Raw genomic sequence first — 13074 nt, forward strand, 5'->3', positions numbered from 1 at the left:
CTCTGCCAGTAGGCAGAGGCGAGGCGTGGCGCGCGCCCGAAGAGCGCCGGCCACCTCCTGCTTCGCCGTGGCAGCCTCCCCGACTCCCTCGCGACGCCATGGAGACGGCCTCGACCCCCCTCGACCGCCTCTCTCTCCCTGGACCCCATTCCCTCCTCTGTTTCCCTCTCGCGCACACCACCGAGCGGAGCTCGCCGCCATCGTCGCCGTACCCATGGCCACCGGCCACCCCTAGCCTCACCGACGCCCCAGGAAGCTCCGCGGGTCCTCCCTCTACCTCCTCAACGAGCCACGAGGCCCCGGACGTGCCGCATCGCCGCCATCGACGTCGTCTTCTACCTCGGACCCGCCGGCCATCTTCGTCAAATTCGTCGGCTCCGGTGCCTCCCCGAGTTCCCCGAGGCCACCGTCGCAACCCCTGTGAGCTCCACTCCGTTTCCCCTCCTCCATTTTGTTCGTTCCCGTGCCGTAGCACCCCGGCCACATTCCCGAGCGCCGCCGTCCGCCATGGACGCCGGGCATGGCACTGACGTGCTGCTGCGGCCAGTCCGACGAGCCTAGCGTGCTTCTAGCTGCCCCAGGAGTCCGCATAGCCCCTCAGCCAGCCCCCTAGCGCCCCGTAACCTCGCTCCGCCCAAACCCGAGCTCCGGCAGCCGCCACGGCCCCCACTCCGGCGAGCTCCGGCCACCCCGCGCCTCCCGCATGCCTCCTTTGGATGCGCGCAAGCAAGGGCAACCCTCTGGTGCCCTTGGCTTGGCCCAAAACCCCTCGCAGCGCCACTCCGGCGAGCTCCCGCCGCAGTTTTGGTCGTCGCCGGCCGAACTCCGGCGACTGCCGACGTGGCACGCCTAATTAACACTAATGACGCCTAAACACCCCCCCACAGCCACTGACAGTGGGCCCCGTAGTGGGTCAAAGCCCGGGTCAACGCGGGATTAGCCCCTGTGTCACTGACGTGTGGACCCCACACGTCAGGTTTGACCCGAGCCGGCCCCTGTTGACTTGCTGACGTCATGCCAATGTCATGCTGACGCAGTAATGCTTTCTGGATTTAATTTAATTCTGAAATTTCAGAAAATGCCCTAACCTTCAATAAATCATAGAAAATTAACCGTAACTCCAAATTAAATAAATTATATATGAAAAATTATCAGAAAAATTCAAGGAATCCATCTGTACCATTTTCATGCATGTTAGAACAACTTATAGCTGCTGTTTAGCACAAATCAATTAAATGGCATTTGAATAATCACATATGGAGTTTGAATTTGAATCTTATATTCAAACCAACTTCATTTAATCTGTTGCTAGTTGCATTAGCCCAAAACACATCCATTTTGCCATGTCATGATCATGCATCATATTGTGCATTGCATTGATCGTGTTTTTCTGTATTTGCCGGTAATTGTCCCCTCTCGATAGACGTGTACCGCCGATGTGATCGATGACACCGATGAAGAGCTATATTATCTTCAGAAGTGCCAGGCAAGCAAAACCCCCTTGTTCATTCCGATACAATCCTACTCTCTCGCTCCTGCTCTCTTTTAATGCATTAGGACAACATCGATTCATCTGTTACTTGCTGCGGTAGCTGAACCCCTTTATCCTTTGCATGACCTGTCATTCCACAGTAAATAGATGAAACCCACTAGCATGAGTAGGAGTTGTTTGAGCCCTGTTGTGCCTACTCATTCATGTTTGTTTGTCATGCCTGCTACTGCTTAGAGTTGAGTCAGGTCTGATTCATCGGGGATGAATCAGAGGTGTGTGAACATGTCCTACTGTGTGTGAGCTAAGTGTGTGAACACGATTTGGTAAAGGTAGCGGTGAGAGGCCATGTAGGAGTACATGGTGGGTTGTCTCATTGCAGCCGTCCTCAGGAACTGAGTTTTGTGTTTGTGATCCATGATTCAGCTACTACCACGCATTGGGCCCGAAACCAATGGACCCTCTCGGCTTCTTAATCACCCTTGTCCTCTGTCCAGGAGTTGCAAGTAGTTTCTGGTGTTTGTAGTATGCTGGAGGCCGTGGGCAGCGCTGACCGTAGGGGTGGGCTGTGATGCGGTAGGCACGTGGCACGGTGTACCGGGCGCCCGTTTGGTGTCTCGGGAACCCTGTTCACATCGTTTGGGGCTGTGAGCGAAACTCCGGCCGGATCTCCTCATGGATGGAACCCGAATAGGCGATAAACCTAGACTAGAGACTCGAGTGTTTAGGCAGGCCGTGGCCGACACCCACATTGGGCTTCCGCTTGAAGGTTGCCGAGTACATGTCGTGTAAACGGCGGTAAGTGGTGAGAGCGTGTGTGAAGAAGTACACCCCTGCAGGGTTAACATCATCTATTCGAATAGCCGTGTCCGCGGAAAAGGACTTCTGGGTTGCTTATATCAGTTCATAGACAAGTGAAAGTGGATACTCTAAAATACGCAAGATAAGCGTGAGTGCTATGGATGGCGTTCTCGTAGGGAGACGGGGGCGGATCCATAGTGGTGTATTGATATGGTGAATATGTGGACTCGTGTGCGCCACCTCAAAAGAGTTACTCGCAGTCGTAGTTCAGGATAGCCACCGAGTCAAAGCTGGCTTGCTGCAGTTAAACCCCACCACCCCTTTGTTGATAATGATGCATATGTAGTTAGATCTGATGTAAGTCTTGCTGGGTACATTTGTACTCACGTTTGCCTATTTTATGTTTTTGCAGAGAGACTTCGGTCTCACTAGTAGTTTCGCGTGGACTTCGACGTTTAGCTTGATACCTCAGCTACGATCTTGTGCCCTCGGCAGGATCTGATAGATAGTCAGGCTTCTCAGCCTTTTTCATTTATAGATGTCTGTACTCAGACATGATAGCTTCCGCTTGTGCTTTGACTTGTATGCTCTGATTGTTGGGTCGTGAGACCCACGTTTGTAATGTCTCGCTCCTCGGAGCCTATTGAATAAACTACCCGAGTCGTAGAGTCATTTTGTGATGCCATGTTGTATTGCACATATCGAGCATATTGTGTGTATGTTATTGAAATGCTTGGTATGTGTGGGATCTGACTATCTAGTTGTTTATCTTTAGTAGCCTCTCTTACCGGGAAATGTCTCCTAGTGCTTCCACCGAGCCATGGTAGCTTGCTACTGCTCCGGAACACTTAGGCTGGCCGGCATGTGTCCTTCTTCGTTCCTGTGTCTGTCCCTTCGGGGAAATGTCACGCGATGAATACCGGAGTCCTGTTAGCCCGCTACAGCCCGGTTCACCGGAGTCCTGCTAGCCCAGTGCTACAGCCTGGATTCACTCGCTGATGACCGACACGTTCGATGCTGGGTCATGGATGCTTGTCCCTGTAAGTTTGTGCCACTTTGGGTTTACGACTAGCCATGTCAGCCCGGGCTCCTTATCATATGGATGCTAGCGACACTGTCATATACGTGTGCCAAAAGGCGCAAACGGTCCCGGGTAAAGGTAAGGCGACACCCGTGGGAATACCGTGCGTGAGGCCGCAAAGTGATATGAAGTGTTACATGCTAGATCTATGTGGCATCGAGTCGGGGTCCTGACAGCGTTGGTATCAGAGCTTGACTGCCTGTAGGATTACCAAGCCAAACTGGTCGAAGTTGAGTCTAGAAATTCTTTAGTTATATAAGGGAATTGATTGTGGGATGGAACGTAAGGCTCTTTTTACTCCTTATACCTCATGGCCTTCTGATCTGAGTCATCATCTTCTCTTCTACGGGGATTAAGAACTAGGGTATCTCTTCTTTCTATTAGGATCACGTGTTACTAATCAGTGGACTTATAAGATTGTTGGATTCAAGCCTCAGTTCAGTTTATACTACCTCTGTATGTTAACTGTTGATCTCGAAATCTTGATATTGTGCTTCTGAGTGGTTATGCCACCATTTTTGTGAATGTCTCAAGTCTTTTCTGAGCATTTACAGCCATTATGCTGTCCGAGTCATTCCAGGTTTCTAAATAGTCTGATGCATTTGCAAAATCCTTTCCCTCTGGTTTCGATGTTCCTTTATGCCAGCTCAATCACACTAATTGTTGAGTTGAGGTATTCTATTGCCTTGGCATTTATGTTGGAATTATTATTATGACCCTAGGTGTCTTAGGGGATCATCTAGTAATTTAGCCATGATTTGTGTTCCCAATGTGATGATTCTGGCCATCATTCTCGAAAGCATCCCGTGATGCTACTTAGTAATAGGTATTCTACTCCTGGGTTTTGAACCCGAGATTCACTCTACTTACCTCATGTTGATAGTGTTTGCTAGTTCCTTTAGGATGTTAGTAACCTTTGCGATAGTCCTCGAGGTCCGTGGTATATCGTTCTTCCAAATACCATGAACCATTATGGCAGAAGTTTGTTGGATCAAAAGATCACAACAGGCCCTCTAGGAGTTCTCCATGCTATATTGTGACTCTGCCAGCTCAACCTTTCTGCATGGGTTATCCGGAAGAATTATGTTGAACTTTGTTCGGCATACCAACCCATGTATCCACAACTCAGAAAGTTATATGTTCCTTTGAGTTGTCTCTTTCTAGTTGCATTCTGACTTTCGTCTATCAATTGATAGTCAAGAGTATGCGTGCGCTCGTTTATCGATGCCTATTACTCTTGTGGTCCGTCAAGCCATTCTATCGCAGAATGACTAGGAAAAACAAACTCCAGTACCTCATCCATATCTAGGATTGGGTCAAAGTAGTTGTATTCCGCAGATCAAATGCCAATCCAGCTTTTGGTTCTGTTCTACCTTGGAGTATTACCCCCTTTATGTCAGAATTGTCACGAGAATTGCACCAACTCTCATGAATTTTGACAAGTGATACTTCTCACCATCATTAGTCATTCCTCGGTCTTCGTGTTGATGCAACCGGAATACCGACAAATGAATTGTGATGTGTGAAATCAATACGCCTAGCAACCTCGTTGCTTGGTAGTTAAGGGACAATAATTTCATTCCTAGCGTGTTGGTTTTTGAATCATCTTTCTAAGACTGATCGTGCTACCTAGTCCTTATTTCGGTGCACCCTTCGATTGATGAGTTAGGGTTTGGTCAAGTCCTCACTCATTTGATTATATCGTCTTGCCCTCAAAAGCGAGATTGTTCTCGAGCTTAGTAACATATCGGTGGTTCGTGATTTTCTGAATGTCTTCTCGGAAGTATCACCAGGTCGTCACCTGACCGTTATGTTGAGCCCGTGATCAAGTTGGTTTCTTATGAACCACCTTCTTTCCAAGAATCGGTGTTAGATATCCCTGAGCTAGTTGGTTAAGCTGGACAACAACTTGGAGAGTTGGAAGATAAAAGCTTGTCTGACTTAGTTCGTTCCAAAGGGATATTCTTGTGTAGTGTGTGTTGAAGAAAGATGATATCTTCATCGATTGGTCCCTGTGATCAGTTGTTGGACCTATTGTCTTATCAATCCTTTGATTTGAGTGTGGGCCATCGTCAAATCAAATCAGTACCAACGATGCTCGTAATGTTGTCTTATTCGTGGTTGATCCCTCGAGCATACACCATTACATCTTTGGTCTGACCAATGCTATCACCGTGTTCACTTAACTATGGAATTCCTTTTAAAAGGAAACCCGGATGAATTGTTGTTGAGCCCATTGGCAACATCCTTATCTCCTCCATGATGTTGTTGAACATTAAGCTAGTGTTGGAAACTTTTGAAAGCACTTCCTTCATGCTAGCTCATGAAGTATTTGTTTGATGAAAGGAGTGACTTCCTCTTATACACGTGCTTTTGGTGAAAGTTGCCGCCGTGAATTTGAGAAAGGTTGTTTTGTTTCCTTTGGAATCATCCCAAATCAGTCATGCACACGTGCGAAGTATTCTGTAGTCTGGAGACTTGCAACCTTCATTCTATATGTGTCCCTAGCACACCAAGCCACTGATTGATTTGTTCAAGGAGAAGAAGTTACTTCTTAAGAGCATGCCTTATGCAAGGACTTCAATGTCCTCGATTATGATTCCCCACCTGAACTCGGTAGTGTTTTGTTGTAAGACTACCATGTGATAATGTTTTGTCTAGGACAACGTGTTCACATATTTGTAGCAGAACCAGCTCATGTTTTGGAGCTTGCTGTCGTAGTTCATCTCCCGAGAATCCCGCAACGTCATCTCGTCGATTTGCGTTGCAAACTTTCATTTTTCTTCCTAGACTCGATGAGTCTGGAATATCCTGACACCAACCAGATCTGAATCTCAGGCAGATATGATGGTTTGGAACTTTTCCCAAGAACTATAATATCGGTCCCTCGAAAACCGGTAAAGTGGATGTCGTGGCCAACACACCCAGCCGGAAGACCTGTTATTATAACATCTTGATTGAGGAAGTTGGCCACCTCCCCATAGGGATTTCGTAGGGTTTACTCCCTAGTTGCCCCTATGGATTTTGTGTTCCCGAAGTCCGACCTTTACTTGATGTTCTAGATACCAGATCATTTCTATGAATGGGTGACACTAGCACATCAAGGAGAACATTAGAAGCGGAGTGCTAAATGTCTCTCGGTCGATCATCCAGATTTTATTTCCCTGGCCCTGCCAAGGGTGAAATCTGAGAAAGTATTATCTTCCTTTGCATCTGCATCATCCATCATCATTCGTCATGGTAGCAAGCTGTGTTGCCAGGATCCTTGACACGGATATTGGTAGAATCTTGATGATTGTGGAAATGCTCAAGTTCTTGAGAGCACGCACAAGCGCTACGTGTTATTATCGGCCCTAACTGGGTTTGCTCTCAGTTTCCTCGGCAATGCTATGACCTACTCAAACAGTGAATTCACTCTCTATTGTTGGGTTCTTCCCCAGTTACCAGAATCATTCCCAGCATTTGCATTTTGTTCCCAGCTTGCACCGTCAATGAGCCATTCTACCATGGGTCTCTTCCATTTCCGGTGGTAAGCAAGTTCGTCCATTACGTTGTCTTCAACAAGGTAATCCACATCATCCAAGTCCAAGTATGCCATTCTACCGACCCCGCCAATCGATTGCTGTGATTTGCCTTAGGCTGATATAGAGAGTCTCAATGATCTCTATATCAAAGGTAATTCTTTTTGCCACTTAAGATAATAATCTACGAGTCACCATCCCTAAGATGCCTCGTTGTGGTATCATGGCAATCCAACTCCTCGCTACGTTGACAACCGACCGCCACATTCTTAAGTCTGGAATTGTTGTCTACTTAGCGAACCCTCGTCATTTGTCTTACTCCATTTCTTCGGATCTGTGCTTCGTCTCTCAGCTCAAGAGATGTTGCTATATCTCATCCCATGAGTTGATCCTAAGTTGTTCGGTCTTCTCGAAGATCGATTGTTCTAGAGTTTTCCTTTCCTCTTCTTGTCATGATTAGCTGAAGTTCTCAGAGCAAGACGACAAGACAATGATGGTGTTCAAATCAACGTTCATTTGAAGTGCACCCTGGATCATGAAGATTATACTAGTTTGCGTTTCCCCTTCACCTTACCCTACGCTTGAATCTCGGGACGAGATTTTTGTTTAGTGGGGGTGAGCTGTCACAGCCCCAGATCAGCCCTTGTTTGTTTTTGCTTTAGCATCCATGCAACATGTTTAAATTTTATGAAATTTGAAATGGGGATTGCTCAAACCCTAGCATTAAAGGAATTCACTAGGTTCACCTAAAATACTTTCAAGTAAGTCCAAATGGCTTTCAAAAATGTTCATGATTTTTGACAAAGGTGAAAAACCTCTACCAAAAATGATGCCAATATTTTTGGGCCATTATGGATTTTTGAATAATCCATATTGTATTTGAATTGGGGCATTTAAATACTATTAATATTTTTTAAATGCTCCAACAATTCTCAAAATAGTTAAGGGCCTCTGTAATAATTCATTTAATGGCCACAATTATTTGCAGGATTTATTAAAATGATTTGGGCTATAAACTAAATCAGAAACAAAACTACAGAAATAGAAAAGAGAAACAAAATAGAAAAAAAAGGGGAGAGAGGCTTACCTGGGCCACTTACCTGCCTGGCCCAGCTTCTCCCGTGGCCCAGCGCGGCCCAGCCCACCTCCTTCCCCCCCTTGTCCTCTTCTTCCTCTGCCAGTAGGCAGAGGCGAGGCGTGGCGCGCGCCCGAAGAGCGCCGGCCACCTCCTGCTTCGCCGTGGCAGCCTCCCCGACTCCCTCGCGACGCCACGGAGACGGCCTCGACCCCCCTCGACCGCCTCTCTCTCCCTGGACCCCATTCCCTCCTCTGTTTCCCTCTCGCGCACACCACCGAGCGGAGCTCGCCGCCATCGTCGCCGTACCCATGGCCACCGGCCACCCCTAGCCTCACCGACGCCCCAGGAAGCTCCGCGGGTCCTCCCTCTACCTCCTCAACGAGCCACGAGGCCCCGGACGTGCCGCATCGCCGCCATCGACGTCGTCTTCTACCTCGGACCCGCCGGCCATCTTCGTCAAATTCGTCGGCTCCGGTGCCTCCCCGAGCTCCCCGAGGCCACCGTCGCAACCCCTGTGAGCTCCACTCCGTTTCCCCTCCTCCATTTTGTTCGTTCCCGTGCCGTAGCACCCCGACCACATTCCCGAGCGCCGCCGTCCGCCATGGACGCCGGGCATGGCACTGACGTGCTGCTGCGGCCAGTCCGACGAGCCTAGCGTGCTCCTAGCTGCCCCAGGAGTCCGCATAGCCCCTCAGCCAGCCCCCTAGCGCCCCGTAACCTCGCTCCGCCCAAACCCGAGCTCCGGCAGCCGCCGCGGCCCCCACTCCGGCGAGCTCCGGCCACCCCGCGCCTCCCGCATGCCTCCTTTGGATGCGCGCAAGCAAGGGCAACCCTCTGGTGCCCTTGGCTTGGCCCAAAACCCCTCGCAGCGCCACTCTGGCGAGCTCCCGCCGCAGTTTTGGTCGTCGCCGGCCGAACTCCGGCGACTGCCGACGTGGCACGCCTAATTAACACTAATGACGCCTAAACACCCCCCCACAGCCACTGACAGTGGGCCCCGTAGTGGGTCAAAGCCCGGGTCAACGCGGGAATAGCCCCTGTGTCACTGACGTGTGGACCCCACACGTCAGGTTTGACCCGAGCCGGCCCCTGTTGACTTGCTGACGTCATGCCAACGTCATGCTGACGCAGTAATGCTTTCTGGATTTAATTTAATTCTGAAATTTCAGAAAATGCCCTAACCTTCAATAAATCATAGAAAATTAACCGTAACTCCAAATTAAATAAATTATATATGAAAAATTATCAGAAAAATTCAAGGAATCCATCTGTACCATTTTCATGCATGTTAGAACAACTTATAGCTGCCGTTTAGCACAAATCAATTAAATGGCATTTGAATAATCACATATGGAGTTTGAATTTGAATCTTATATTCAAACCAACTTCATTTAATCTGTTGCTAGTTGCATTAGCCCAAAACACATCCATTTTGCCATGTCATGATCATGCATCATATTGTGCATTGCATTGATCGTGTTTTTCTGTATTTGCCGGTAATTGTCCCCTCTCGATAGACGTGTACCGCCGATGTGATCGATGACACCGATGAAGAGCTATATTATCTTCAGAAGTGCCAGGCAAGCAAAACCCCCTTGTTCATTCCGATACAATCCTACTCTCTCACTCCTGCTCTCTTTTAATGCATTAGGACAACACCGATTCATCTGTTACTTGCTGCAGTAGCTGAACCCCTTTATCCTTTGCATGACCTGTCATTCCACAGTAAATAGATGAAACCCACTAGCATGAGTAGGAGTTGTTTGAGCCCTGTTGTGCCTACTCATTCATGTTTGTTTGTCATGCCTGCTACTGCTTAGAGTTGAGTCAGGTCTGATTCATCGGGGATGAATCAGAGGTGTGTGAACATGTCCTACTGTGTGTGAGCTAAGTGTGTGAACACGATTTGGTAAAGGTAGCGGTGAGAGGACATGTAGGAGTACATGGTGGGTTGTCTCATTGCAGCCGTCCTCAGGAACTGAGTTCTGTGTTTGTGATCCATGATTCAGCTACTACCACGCATTGGGCCCGAAACCAATGGACCCTCTCGGCTCCTTAATCACCCTTGTCCTCTGTCCAGGAGTTGCAAGTAGTTTCTGGTGTTTGTAGTATGCTGGAGGCCGTGGGCAGCGCTGACCGTAGGGGTGGGCTGTGATGCGGTAGGCACGTGGCACGGTGTACCGGGCGCCCGTTTGGTGTCTCGGGAACCCTGTTCACATCGTTTGGGGCTGTGAGCGAAACTCCGGCCGGATCTCCTCATGGATGGAACCCGAATAGGCGATAAACCTAGACTAGAGACTCGAGTGTTTAGGCAGGCCGTGGCCGACACCCACGTTGGGCTTCCGCTTGAAGGTTGCCGAGTACATGTCGTGTAAACGGCGGTAAGTGGTGAGAGCGTGTGTGAAGAAGTACACCCCTGCAGGGTTAACATCATCTATTCGAATAGCCGTGTCCGCGGAAAAGGACTTCTGGGTTGCTTATATCAGTTCATAGACAAGTGAAAGTGGATACTCTAAAATACGCAAGATAAGCGTGAGTGCTATGGATGGCGTTCTCGTAGGGAGACGGGGGCGGATCCATAGTGGTGTATTGATATGGTGAATATGCGGACTCGTGTGCGCCACCTCAAAAGAGTTACTTGAAGTCGTAGTTCAGGATAGCCACCGAGTCAAAGCTGGCTTGCTGCAGTTAAACCCCACCACCCCTTTGTTGATAATGATGCATATGTAGTTAGATCTGATGTAAGTCTTGCTGGGTACATTTGTACTCACGTTTGCCTATTTTATGTTTTTGCAGAGAGACTTCGGTCTCACTAGTAGTTTCGCGTGGACTTCGACGTTTAGCTTGATACCTCAGCTACGATCTTGTGCCCTCGGCAGGATCTGATAGATAGTCAGGCTTCTCAGCCTTTTTCATTTATAGATGTCTGTACTCAGACATGATAGCTTCCGCTTGTGCTTTGACTTGTATGCTCTGATTGTTGGGTCGTGAGACCCACGTTTGTAATGTCTCGCTCCTCGGAGCCTATTGAATAAACTACCCGAGTCGTAGAGTCATTTTGTGATGCCATGTTGTATTGCACATATCGAGCATATTGTGTGTATGTTATTGAAATGCTTGGTATGTGTGGGATCTGACTATCTAGTTGTTTATCTTTAGTAGCCTCTCTTACCGGGAAATGTCTCCTAGTGCTTCCACCGAGCCATGGTAGCTTGCTACTGCTCCGGAACACTTAGGCTGGCCGGCATGTGTCCTTCTTCGTTCCTGTGTCTGTCCCTTCGGGGAAATGTCACGCGATGAATACCGGAGTCCTGTTAGCCCGCTACAGCCCGGTTCACCGGAGTCCTGCTAGCCCAGTGCTACAGCCTGGATTCACTCGCTGATGACCGACACGTTCGATGCTGGGTCATGGATGCCTGTCCCTGTAAGTTTGTGCCACTTTGGGTTTACAACTAGCCATGTCAGCCCGGGCTCCTTATCATATGGATGCTAGCGACACTGTCATATACGTGTGCCAAAAGGCGCAAACGGTCCCGGGTAAAGGTAAGGCGACACCCGTGGGAATACCGTGCGTGAGGCCGCAAAGTGGTATGAAGTGTTACATGCTAGATCTATGTGGCATCGAGTCGGGGTCCTGACACATTGCAATGATAGTAGTGAGATCCAGGGTAGCGGTCATCTTACCTGAAATCCCGCAAGGAAGAAGAACGAGTCCATGAAGAAGACGAACGGATGAAGCCGAACCAAGCGTAGACGAACGAATCCTCACGATCGCAATGAAATGGGAACTATCGAGAAGAAGCACACAACATGGTAAACACACCACACATAAACAAGGCATGATGCTCAACCAAGTATGATGCAAGAAAGGCTACATGAAGCTACTCATGGCAAGAGATGATGCAAACAAGAACAACACATCAAAGCAAGTTTAAAAGGGGCCGGAAACAACATATAACAATTCTGATAAGTCCTCATATGCAAATTTCGAAATTGGTCCAGATCTGAATACCTTATGTTCAAGTTGTTAAATAGCATGTTAAGATGCACCAATATGATCCACACGAGATTCTAGTCAAATTACATATAAGGTTCATTATATTTGGAGCTACGGCCTAGAAGATATGAGCAAAACAAGTTAAACATGGCATTGATGCAAAATGCATACAAACATCAAGCAAAACATCTCAAAACAAGGATGCAACATGATAATATGAAACTACATGCAAAACTAAGCAAGTTTCATATAGAGCACACTCAAAACGGAGCAACGGTTCCACACATACACTATACAAGTTATAGCAACAATCTGTCCAAAACAGCAACTAGGCATATTGCAAGCATTAAAATAACATGCTACAGCACCCCAACATGAGAACAAAAGGCATGGACATGATTTACAGGTAAAGCATGACAAAACATGAACACTGAGCTATCCCCAGAAATCACTAGAACATGCTCAAAAAGACATGGCAAGATTGCAAACAATAACAGTTTACAGACTTAAGAGAAATAACATCAGGTTGCAATGTTTAGAGCTATCAAACAACATGTTACAGGAACTTATCGTAGAAACTTAAGGCATGGCATGATACTACTAAATGCATAGAACAAAAGTCATTTACTTACCATGAGCCAAAAAGGATCATAAGATATGATGGCACACATGTAAACATGGCAAATGATATGACAGATTCAAACATGGCAGGAACAACGATAAGTAGGCATGTTGGTGAGCTTGTACCACTCACTACAGAGCAATACATTGTATGACAAGGTACCCAACAGTAAGTAGACATGTTTATGAAGCTAAGCATGGCAAGATAAAGTTCATAGGATGCTTGGATCACTAGCAAAGCACATGACAAAACTGAACTTAATGTTAACAGGCTGACAGAAACATTATTTAGCAACTTTGGAGCATGATATGAACAATCTACAGCAAGATAAATGCAACCAGGGGCATGAATGTATATAGCATGACATGTGTAACAAAACATCCTTAGTGAACATCTCCAGGTTATGCATAGAATGACTTCTAGCAGCAGGTTTACATGGCAACAAAATATAACAGAAACAGCCTAGCGAAACAGCAACAACAAGT

This window comes from Triticum dicoccoides, chromosome 3B, assembly GCF_002162155.2.
Source record: "Triticum dicoccoides isolate Atlit2015 ecotype Zavitan chromosome 3B, WEW_v2.0, whole genome shotgun sequence".
Classification (NCBI taxonomy): domain Eukaryota; kingdom Viridiplantae; phylum Streptophyta; class Magnoliopsida; order Poales; family Poaceae; genus Triticum; species Triticum dicoccoides.